The following is a 12,455-nucleotide window of genomic DNA, read 5'->3' as shown; positions in this document are numbered from 1 at the left end:
AGACCTTGGGGATCAAACCGCAGTCATCAGGTTTGCAGGCCGGACACTTCACCACTGCACTATATAAGCGGATGAAAAATAGTAAACAGCTAAAGGTGAAATATCCCATTTCGTTACAGCAAGTCCTAGGGAAAACATTTGCATTGGTTCTTGGAGTTTAAAACAGGCACACATTTTAACGTTTTCAACAACACTATTAGAAGAAAATATCCTGTCTTGGTTGTGTGTTTGTTGATTTTATGAAAGGCAAATGCCATTCGTCCTGTGCAATTTGGGTGGTTATGCAAAGCCAATTTAATAAAAGGCACATATTTCACCTTGATATGATCATTTCTGGCACATCACATCCCATTACGTTTGTTGATGAGTCCCCCCACTTACATTTTTAGGACTTGACCCCTGAGTGAATCTGGAATTCTGAGAAGTCCACTTAGGTCATAGCTGCCTTGAGAAGATACAGGCCACCCCATTCTCTAGTTCTCCGCTTTATGTATCTCTAATGAATGGTCCCATACTCAATGAAGGCTCTATAATGTCTGGCTTCCTAGAATATCCAAGCGACCTTTCCCTTTAACACCACTGCCAGACTCTCTGCTTATAACAATGAACTCTTTTACAAACGTACAAGATATTATATTGACCACAGCCTCTGGTCCTCACTTACCACTGCACCATCTGAAACCTTTTGAACCTCATCATGCATGTTGGGCAATGTCTTTCAAACCCAAATCATAAAAGAGTCAAGACGGTCAGGGCACCCCATATACATCTGTCTTTACTTTTGTTTGAGGATGTAAAAGAAAGAAATAATTGCATACAAACATGTTCTATCTAAAACGCTTTGGATAAAGGCTCTCTATAAATAACAAGTTAAATAAATATATAAATAAATAAGTACAACAATAAATAAACAATATTGTTCCCTGCAATACCTACTCAACAGGGAGCGGGTCCCTTTACTGCAGAACTGTTTCTGCGCTAAAGGATTGAGTATCCCGTTTTAAAGACAAAAAACGGAGATTTGGGGGTTGTCCCGCATGCAATGGGAAGGAAGGGTGACATGACAAGCCACCCCACTCAACAGTAAAATAGGAGGGATGACCGGGAGCGGCAAAAGGGATCACGGGAAGATGACCTGCGAAATAGCAACCCAGATCCACCTTACAACCATGAACACACAAAGTCAAAGCGATGGCTTTGCCACTGTCTGTTTAAGACATCGAGCAAAGCCGGGGTTGTACTCCTTGAGCATTGGAGCCTGGGTCAGGCTGCCAGTCCATGCACTGCCTTTTGGAAAATGTGACACAAGATTCCACACTTTGCATTCTGTGATCTTTTCTGAAGTGTCGCGTGTCCTGGAGCGGTAGTGAGAAACATTTGCTTACATTTCACTGGAAAAATCAGTCTCTGGGGCTCAAAGTGACACAGGTGTTCAAGAAGAACCAGGATCAATTTTAGGAGAAACTAAAAACATGTGTTTATTTTTGCTGAGTTTTAGGCCCTGCACTGGTGTGTGGCAAAATCTATTGAAATGAAAGAGTAGAGAAAGCAGACACCCCGTGAAACGGTAACTGGATTACCCTGATGTAATGTGCTCTTAAGTGTCCATTATCAATTATTAAACTCTACCAGTATCCTTGTATTGCACAGCAAGAAATCAACAAAATGAACCAAATCCACAGGAACCTCCCGAGGCAAAGGTGATGTTTTTGTGACCATTGTCACCACACTACTTTTTCTTTACACATAACGTAAGTCACACAGAGTATAGTTTGGTATAGGTAAAACGTCTTTAATTAGAAATAATCCAAATATATATGTACTCCCCCAGAGGACACAAAACTGCATGCATTTCGGATCGAAGACCCTTCACCAGGAAACTACCTGCAATTAACAACCATGGCAGGACATCAGTATAGTGCAACACATTTGCCATAAGGAGACATTTACACATTCATAAAGATATACACAATTTATTTATTTATTTATTTATGTATTTATTTATTTATTTATTTATATTTATATAGCGCGCAGACAGCCCACGGGCAATTGAGGCGCTGTTACTTGTAAGAGCTTAGTTACAGAGGTACAGGAGTGGTAGCAGTCGTTGGTACATTATACATATTACAGACATAATTCTATCATTACAGCTTATAGAATGGGTCATATGTTTAGTATTCCTGCTGATACAAGGGACCTTATGTGAAGAGGATGGTTTTCATAGCTTTACGGAAGGCGATGAGGGAGGCATCACCTCGGATTGTGGGAGGTAGGGCATTCCAGTGTGTGGGTGCAAGATATGGGAAGCTGGATCCGCCCGCTCTTGCTCTTTTTACTTGTGCCACATAGAGCATGTTGGTATAGGGTGATCTGGTTGGCCTTGTAGAGGAGACGGAGTGTATCCTTTGTGAGAGGTAAACAGGAGCAGTGAGGTGAATACACTTGTGGGTCAGTGTCAGAGCTTTGAAGACGATTCTTTCCTTTATTGGGAGCCAGTGGGCTAGTTTTCTGGCCTCCGAGATGTGTTCTCTTTTAGCAATGCCTTGGGCTGCGCGGAGAGAACTATTCTGTATGACGTGTAGCCTCTCCAGGTTTTTGTTGTAAGTTCCTAGAAAGAGTACATTGCAGTAGTCTAGCCTGGAGCCAGTGATGGCTCTGGCTATGTTTGCGCAGTTCTCTTTGGGGAGAGAGGGCCTGACTGCATTGATTAGTTTAGCGTGATATGCAGCTGCAGAGGCTATTGCGTTGACTTGTCTGTCCATGGATAGGTTGGAATCCAAATAGACTCCAAGAGTTTTGACTGAGTCTGAGACAGGTATTGTGATGGTGTCGATGGTGAAGTGACTGAATTGAGAGTCTAGATTTTCTAGCGTGTCGGGGGAACCTACCAGGAGGAGTTTGGTCTTGTCGGAGTTGAGGCATAGTCCATTGTCTGCCATCCAGGCTTGGATGGTGTTGTAGAGGTTGTTAAGGGTCAAGGAGTCAGTGTCATAGTTACCAGTGAGGGCGAGGAGGATCTGGGTATCGTCAGAGTAGTTGGTGTAGGAAATACCCATAGCGTCAAGGATGAGGAAGAGGGGTCGTGTGAAGATGTTGTAGAGGGTGGGGGAGAGGCAAGAGCCTTGGGGCACACCACAGAGTATGAGGGTGTGTGAGGCAAAGGCTATGTCAGATAATACTTGCATGGTTCTGTCTTGTAGGAAGGAGGTGATCCATGCTGTGGCGTCAGTGGAGAACTTGGCAGTGGAGGAGAGGTGGTGGCATAGGACGGCGTGATCTACAAGATCGAAAGCCGCGGATAGGTCAAGAAGTAGAAGTACTGGTATTCCCATGTCTCTGGCATCCTCCATCTGGTTTTTCAGGTCAAGTAGGGCAGTTTCAGTCCCGTGTCTGGGGCGGAAACCAGCTTGACGGAGTCCCAGGAGTTTGTTCTCTTCAATGAAGTGCTGAACCTGCAGGTAGGCAGCATTGTCCAGTATTTTGAGGAGGAATGGGACAATGGTGATGGGTCTATAGTTGTTAGGGGATGTGGGGTCGAGAGTTGTTTTTTTTAAGAGAGGGCGAACCCAGGAGGGAGGCGGGGACTTTCACTGTGGCAAAGGAGGCATTTACAAAGGCTGTCAGGAAGGGAGCGAGAGCTTCAGTACAGTCCTTGATGATGTTGACTGGCCATGCATCACCTTTACAGTTAGAGGGTTTGATATTCCTCATTATGTTGATGATGTCTTTTTCCTGTATGGATTTGAGACCAAAAATAAATAAATAAAGTGAAACAAATGATAAGTAAGCAATATTCAATAAAAAAAATAACCCTACCTGTCCATGGGTGTGTTGCATCTAACCATTAGAACATAAGGATAACTAAATAACACACACATGGCAACTTATAGAAACACGATCACAGTCCATGATGGGCAACGCAAATACACAGCATTGCTAGTGTACCTTTTTATAAGACCTGATCCTTCTGCAGTGGTTGTGTGTATTTAGACCAAAAAGCTGAAAAAGTGTAATGAAGCAGTTACCCTGAAACATAGAAAAGTGAACAGGTTCAAACATAGGAAAGTGAATACATGAATATAATGTGTTTTGAAAGATAAATACTGTAGAGACCTACAGGAAAATGTCCACGCCTCTTTGCTGAATCTCTAATCCACCGCGAACACGTTCTTTATATTCTTTGATACGTTATGGCGTGCCTTGGGAACTTGATGTAGTTCTAAAAAGATAAAGATGGCCTCTGTTTGGACCGTGCACCGAGCCAAGGTTAATAAACATGGAAGTGGGCTTTCCTCATAGCTATCACATCTGGAAAGAGGGAGAGGCACTGTCCATCAAGAAGCCCTTCACTGCTTTTCACAAGGATTAAGATGTCCTACACACACACATCATCTCTTCTTATCAAGTGTCCTCACATCTTCATATAAACCATGGTTTTACCATGGCAGGGTGCATCAAGTTCAAAGGGTTGCTAATTTATTTTGACTGTTTATTCTCTTTTTCTTTTAAGTTCCATTTAATCACGTTTTATCTCGTTTTATGTGTGCCTACTTTCTCTATTTCAGACTTCTGTTTTTATTAACCTCGTACAAACATCTCTTATCAAATACGAGACTTAAGAGTGCGCAAGCGCAAGACACATGTCGGCTACTGCTATGGCTATCAACGTACGTACTTTTGAAGAGTAATTAAAAGTAACCATAAAGATGTCACTGATGGATCATTGCTTCATGTTCTGTTGCATTGAATTCCCACATAACCAACACCTTCTGATCTACACACGAATAGCAGGTTGAGTTAAAATATCATTATCAACATTATGTTTATTTCGGAGATGCAATTTACATTCCATAAAAACAGTACAAAATACAGTACGAATACATTACTATAAAGACCATTTCCATAAAACAATCTACAAACCCCACAAATGTGAGCATAGACATTTGTTTGTCACGTCATTTCCTCAAATAAAGTGCCGTTTTTAGGTATCTGAAAAAGAACCAGTCCACATGAGGTGAGTCGGCCCTCAGTAGGTATATTAAAACAGGCCGCTACTGCACAAATCCCACTTCAAGAGGCAAGGACCGTAGGCCAGAGCCTCTCACTTTTGCATAGGCAGGGCAGAAAAATACCAAGTGTGCAAGGTACTCACATGGTGCATCACACAGAGGGCAGGAGCAATTACCATCCCCACAGACCAAGCCGTCACCGCCGCACTTAATGGGACACAGTTAAACTGTGCCGCGGTGTGTCAGGAATTCTGCCCACAGCAAATATTTCTGCACACCCGGGAACATAATAATCATTAGCACTCTATGCTTGGGTTTCAGCAGCTCGCCACTTTCTCTGTTAGCGCTCACATGCTCATAGACCCGGGCGGTCAACAGTTTTACCTCAGGGCGGAAACAGATGTGCGATGTTAAGTTCCCTTAATTGTTTCATTACATGGCAAAGCCATGGGATTATGCCACCAGGGTCTTTGGCAATTATAGAGGTGATCAGCTCATGAGTGAGAATAGCTCTTCCATTGCCCCAGATCCTAAGCCAGTGCAGGACAGGCTGCAAAGAGCCGCATCCCTGATTGGCCTACAACCCAATTCCATGTATACTCCAAACTTTGGAGCCGATGATGGCAAGAAATAGTTCTCCACTATTTGGACAGCGTCAACAATCGCATAATCCCACAGTTCCATACCAAATCTAGCCACAGAGGCTGCCTTGCCTTTGTACAGTGTGAGCAATAAATCAATTTGCCTTGCTTTAAACATGGTCCTTGCCCTGGAGACACCTCCCAGGTAAAATATGTATTGGTCCGATCATTGGCTGCACCTGGCATTTGTAAGCTATCTTTAGTCTGTTGTAGTGTGTGCTGGCCTTTGTAATAAATGGATTGCATCTTATTGGCTAACTGTTTCTCTGCGGAACTGGGCTGGTTCTGGGCAGTAGGACAGGGAACAGGTGGGAATGACAATCATTCAGACTGTAGAAATGGAACGGATTGATGATTGTTGTAGGCAAATTCTGTTTGTGACAGGAGTTCACACAATATACTTGTGGTTTCTGATATAAAACCGTGAAGATGCTGTTCTATCACATGGTTAACCCTCTCTGTTTGGCCATCAGTTTGTGGGTGAAAAGCAGCTAAGTGGTAGACTGGGAAACCTAGTTGTTTGGCAAGAGCATGACAAAAAGTATCCATGATCTGCAGTCCTAAATCTAATACCATCCCATTGGGCAAGCCATGGTGAGAGACAATGGGCCTCATTACACGGATGGCAGTAAGGGTTTACCGGTACTGGTATTTTACCGGTACCGGTAAATTCTTATCGCCTTACTACGAGGTCCCTTTGCGGGTTGGGGAATTTAATGCCTGCTTTTTGCAGGCGTTAAAAACCAACCCGCAAAGGGACCCAGGGAGCTAATTACGGTACCGCCATCCGTGTAATGAGGCCCAAAGTGTTGTATAAACAATCAGAAGATATTTTCTGCAGAGGGGGGTGTTATGTGTGGAATACAATTCTCCATGTTGGAGAAGGTGTGAACTACTGCCCAGATGAGGGTCCTCGTGTGACAAAGACATCCTGAGGATGAACTCGCTTCATTCTCCAGAGCCTGTCAGGAACCTTTAACGCTTTTAAGAGACCAGCCAGTGGTTGCTGCGTTACCTTTATCTGTGCAAGAAATGTGCATTCCTGCACATTCGTTCTGATATCTTTTGCCATCTGTAGCAGATAGAACCAATGTTACACCATCACCTTCCTCTTGGTTTGTCTGGTATGGCTGCAGAGCTTGTAATCATGACACCACTTGAGGAGTCCTCAACAAATCTCTGGCAGAGGTATGTGCAGTCGATCCTGCAGGTACAATCTGTATTCTAGGCTTGTTTGTAGCTCTGTGTGTTGATTACTTCAGGAGCTTGCAGCGATACCACGATTTCTTTCTCCAACCATGAAAGGGTCCCAGTGGTGATTGCTTGAATGGGCTGCAGAATGGGTTGACCAGGTGCATGCAGTTGGAATTGGTTCAGGACAAAGCATCACTTGCATCGAGCCGGGCCAATAGGGCAATATGTATCTCAATCGAGTGAAAAACCGCATCCAGCGGACCTACCAGGGGCTCAGACATCATGCTTCGCTAAAGAATGTTGGAATTTTACGGCCAGAAGGACTTCCACAGAGTACTAAGCTCCTTCTAACCGATGCACCATTGAGTGAATCTGCCCTTAATGGCTGGGTTCTTTCGAATTTAATTGCGGCAAATGCACACTGCAGGGTGAGCTTTTGTGATTGATAGGACACTTGATGTTGCAAATCCTCTTTTCCTTTTTGAGAAAACACGGTTCCTACAGCACCTCCGGAGGTGTCTGTGTCTAGCGCAAATTGCTTGCAAACAACGTGTTGAGTCAAAACAGGGCCTGAATAGACACTTTCTTGAGCCCGGTGAAGGCTTTCTGCGTGAGCGGGTCCCAAAAAAGGGAATCGACTTCCGAGTCAATTGGTTAAGGGGTTGTGCCATCTGGAGAAATCTTTTATGAATCATCTGTAAGAGTTGGCATAGGCCAAGAATCACTCCAGTTCTGTGAGGTTAGTAGGCGTGGGCTACTCCAGGATGGATTTCACCTTCTATTGATCCAGTTTCACCCCACCGAGGGTGAGAAGGCTAGCCCAGGAATGCTGCATCCTTCTTGTGAAACTGGCATCTCTCCTGTTTAGCATTTAATGGTGTAGAATCCGCCCTTTATAATTGACGTCATCTTTCCTATAGTAGGAGTAGATGAGTGTATTGTCTGCCGCACAGCTACGTAAATACAACCAAACACATGCCAGGTTTTATGCTCCCCATTAGTCCAACTTGGTGAACCATGAAGTACCTGTGACTTGCTCTATGAGATTGGAAATGAGTGGCAGCAGAAAGAAATTCTTAGTGTTGATCTGGTTCAACTCCCAGTGTTTGGAGCATGACCGGATCTCCTGGATTTCTTTACAAAAAAGATCGGGACCCCAGAGGACAGGGTGAAAGTACAATGAACCCCTTCTCCATGGATATGTCACATAGGTATTCAGAACACTTTCTTTCTTCTATAGGCCTTGCCCATTCTGACCTTCTGATCAGGTATCAGGTTGATTGGCCAGACATACCACACTCTGATGGTAGCTTGTCAGCTTCTGTATACAAGAAAACATCAGTGATTATTCAGAAGGGATTTCATTCAGAGGCATCTGTAGCACATCAGACCATGGCTGTCGTGGGAACTTCACTGACGAAAGCATGGTTCCAGCAGACTTGATGACAGTGCGAAGAAATTAAAGTTCTTTGGTGCAAAGGTCAGTTGATAATGGGATCGTGACAAGCCAAACAAGAAATTCCTGGATCACTTGAAGGTTGGGTGTATCAATGAGTTCAAAGTGAATGAACTCCTGGTGTTCTTGAGTGCACTTTCGTAAAGCATTTGTCCACGGAGTTCAGAGGTGATCCATCTATGGAATTGTTTGGTGCGAGCTCAGGCTTCATAAATAAATATAGGAAATTCATGCTTCCTCGTGACATGCAGAACCATGTATCTGCTGGTGGCCTCAGAATCCATGAAGAAAATAAAGAGTTCCCAAGGTAAGGTTACTCCCGTCCCCCGCACACTATCACAGGCCAATTAGAATCCAAGTACTTTGGAGTGTAAATCTTCAATAAACTATCTATTTGTTTTTCATTTAATTTATTCCAAAGTTAACAATGTTTCCTCAGGTGATTGTTCAATATCAATTAATATATCTCCATAGGCATACGTTAAAAAATCTTCTCTTCATCAGGAGTCTTGATCAGATTTTTAATCTACAGGTGATTAAATACAAAATAATCTTCTATCTGTATTTTTGAAAAACATTATAATATATAACAACCTAACGTGATCTTAGATATATCTAGTAGGTAATAAACCATAATTACACAATATTAGAATGTCTTACAATCAGAGTATAAATGAAATGACAAATCCCACAACGAAAATAACATAGTCATGGTGATATGCATATTCCAGGTATTCTGCCTTTTACTTTGTATGAATATGTACCTTCAATTTGAACAGGATCCTAATGGACTCCATATTCTAAAAGAATCTTACAATGTACCATACAATGTTTTTTTTGGCATACCGTTCTGGCAACATTAAAAGTGAAGATAATATCCTGAAATGTGAGGACACTCAAAACAGTGTGTAAATACCCAAATGAATTAGTTGGAAATACTAATTGTTCTGTACTCACCGCGCCTCTTGGAGCTGAGACTGTAAACTCAAAGCGTATAGTTGAATCAATTGATGGTGTTTAGGGAACTCGGAGTGGACCTTGGGACTATCTACAAAGTAAGACTTCCGATATTATGGTGTGTCTCTATGGGTCTAACCACTTCATGCATATACTTGTTAAACGAGGAAAAAACACTCACCTCTATATGGCTATATCTGTTGTTCAGTGATAGATATACAGGAAATGCCCCTGAAGGACTCCCCTCATGTTTCACATAAAGAGTGAAATATAGGTATTCAAGCTTAATTGTGTCCCTAGGGTCCTGAAAAAGGAAATGTTCGCAATTCCCATAAGATCGAGTTATCCAGTGAAGAGTTTAAAGCGTACCCATTAATTGTAGCCAGAGTTGCTAGTAACTGTTGTGTAAGACTACTGTGTGAATCCTCGGCCGTCTGTTTTCCTTGTGTAACAAAATGGGCGCTTAAGAAAGCGGTGTATCTTGTGAGCTGTTGTGACTTCAATGGTCTCATTTATGTAAAGAAAATGCGGGCCGCTCGACATATTCACTGTGAGTCTTAATAATTACGTTTAAAGCCCGTTTATGCATGGCAAACATGATTTATCGCAACAAAATCAAATAACTGAATGAGTTTCCATAGGAAGTCCAATAGTAAGAACACCTATCAGGTCCCTCAATGTTCGACTTAAAAGTGCCTGTTATTATCGTATAGGATTCTCCTATGGAAATGTTATCCTAGCAGAGGATGAAAGTAAGGTTAATCCAAAAGAATGTATCTGGTAATAAAAACAGGATCTCATCCTATTTTCTATTCCGTGAGCCTGACCTTTTTCAAGTAGTGTGTTGTAGGTTACCACATTCTTATACTACCCTGAGTGTAAAGTATAAAGTTAAAAACAAGTGTACTGAGGAGATCTCATCCCTAATTACATGATTCTTAAACATATCGATCAATCTTTTCAACATTACAAGAAAACATGTCTTACTGTTGAGAGTGTACAATTTAGTAATCTATATCAGTGCAAATCTTCTTGGTTATGTAGTTGATGATATCCTCATCTCTCTTGAAGGGTATTCATTCCGGTGTCTAGCAGTCTCGTAACACATCAAACCAACATTATGGTATTATCAAATGATCTCAAACTACCTCATAAGAGTGTACAATCTAATAGTCTTTACCATACTCAATTTGTGCATTCAGTGGTAACTAAGCATATTCTAGACTATACGACTCTCGGTCAAAGACCTGGTTATTGGTTACACCCATATGTATAGGTGTCTAAAGGCATGGACCCAAATAGAATTCTTTGTTCATGCCCAGAGGGGTCACTGCATCTAGATGATAAATACAATGCAGTTCACGTTGTGCAGGTTTCTTTGCTATGTCTTCTCCTCTATGTAGAGGCTGTATTAGTTCAGGAACTACCCATTTCTTTTGTGCAATGGTGTGATATACATTAGATAGCATGTGTGTTTACACATAGATGCTTGACATGATTAAGTGAATTCGTTTTTTATGTTTACACAGAAAAATATATGGAACTGCCTTTATTTAAAGGTATATGAAGAGAATACAATCAAGCATAAGGAGTTCAGAACTTCTCACGAAAAGGTGAGCTATGGTTAATTAGGATGAACTAAGCCTTTTTGAAGGTTATACTAATATGGTAGAGGGATTTTTGTAGAAAGAGCGGATACAACTGTAAAATGTTAATTAACTAGTCATCTGTTTTTTATTAAATAAGGGTTGTTTGAAAACATATACACACTTTGAATTATTCTTATTTTGTGGAGAAGTTTACCATAGTGTTTCCTAACTTATAAATTGTAACTAATGACTTTTTTTGATGCGTGGATGTTGAAAAACTGTCTAAAATTTAAAATTATGCTATTTATATTACCTTATAGAAATGATTGGAATTATGAACTCCTGATGAATAAAATGTTATTCTGGAAGCGTGTTGGGCCGCAAGAATAAAATATTAATTATATGTTAAGCTAAATGTCTCAAGATACATTTGTGATATTAACCATATATGGAAAGTCTGTTGTCATCAAATGATCCTGAAATACATCAGAAAAGTACATGAATTTGTTTAAATGTTTGGCTCTTTTTTGAGGGCCTGTGATAGTGTGCGGGGCATGGGAGTTAGCCAACTGCAAACTTATTTCTTGTTCCTATTTCACTTATTCCATCCGTGTGTCAGGGTTGACCGTTTCTCCTCTGCATCTTACATTTATGAAGATACTTCTTTAAATATTTATTCTACATATAGTTGTCTATTTAGATATACTTACATTTTACAAAAAAGGTGTTCAGTGTGTAAACCTTTCGAATTTAGTTCAAGAACTACCCATTTCATTTCTGCAATGGTGTGATGTTGTCTCGAAAGTGTCTAAAAATAGGTGATTTGTCATTTGCTGTTCTTACATTGGACTTGTGTTCAGTCCATCTGTCTTTTGCTTTCCGTATTGTCTGTCCCAGAAAGTACTTTCTGCAAGGACATTGTGGACTGGTGCTATCAGATGGGTTTTGTGCAACTCCTTTCTGGAAATTGCCTTAGGAACCCCAGTCTTTGAGGTGGACATCATGGCAACAATCACAGGGACCCTTGGCGCTGAGACGTCCCTCAAAGTCCACACACTACCAGCTGACGAGAGCAGTCCCCATGCTGAAGTGCTTGGCATTGAAAATAGTGGAGCGCGATGGTCCGCTCAACCTTGAGAGCATTCAAGATGTAGAATGTCTTGATGCCAATTGGTGTGCTCATGGCGAATCAGCTGCGAATTGAGGGAGCACTCAGATGGGCTCTGGGGAAGATCCAGCAGCCACAGAGGACAGCAGTAAGAACTCTGACTTTTTGCTGCTTTGATGGACATTTCTTTATTTGCCTGGTTTTTGGCTGATCCTTGGCTGGCTGAACTTTTTTCACAGGAGGATCCCTGTCTGGCTCTCGTTCCCGGATTTCCCATTTTAAATTGAAGAAAGCTTCCCTCCCTCTCTATGCGGGTAATGTATGGCATATCCAGAAGTGCATGCAAACACCAATCTTGTGGGAATCAGCGAGGCCTATTCCCCATCTCCTTACCCTTCAGTCCACCACATTTGGCCTATTTTTAAAAGAAAGATGCTAATAGGTCAGAAAAGTGAAAGCTAGGATAAAAAAAGTTTCTCTTTAAAGAGCAAACTGATACCG

At 41.7% G+C, this 12,455-nt stretch overlaps 1 long non-coding RNA gene across 1 annotated transcript in view; it reads left to right on the top strand.

The window, feature by feature from the left end:
• Positions 1 to 10,785: 10,785 nt before the first annotated feature.
• Positions 10,786 to 12,455, top strand: part of LOC138527263 (uncharacterized) — a 44,635-nt gene continuing 42,965 nt past the window's right edge. Inside the window, exon 1 of the long non-coding RNA XR_011283841.1 lies at positions 10,786 to 10,870. This is a non-coding gene — a long non-coding RNA (uncharacterized lncRNA). The remainder of the gene's footprint in view (positions 10,871 to 12,455) is intronic.

This window comes from Ambystoma mexicanum, chromosome 14 (assembly GCF_040938575.1).
Source record: "Ambystoma mexicanum isolate Mex_15411 chromosome 14, UKY_AmexF1_1, whole genome shotgun sequence".
NCBI classification, from domain to species: Eukaryota; Metazoa; Chordata; class Amphibia; order Caudata; family Ambystomatidae; genus Ambystoma; species Ambystoma mexicanum.
The sequence above is the reverse complement of the archived record's forward strand: the minus strand, read 5'-3'. Positions and strand labels throughout refer to the sequence as shown.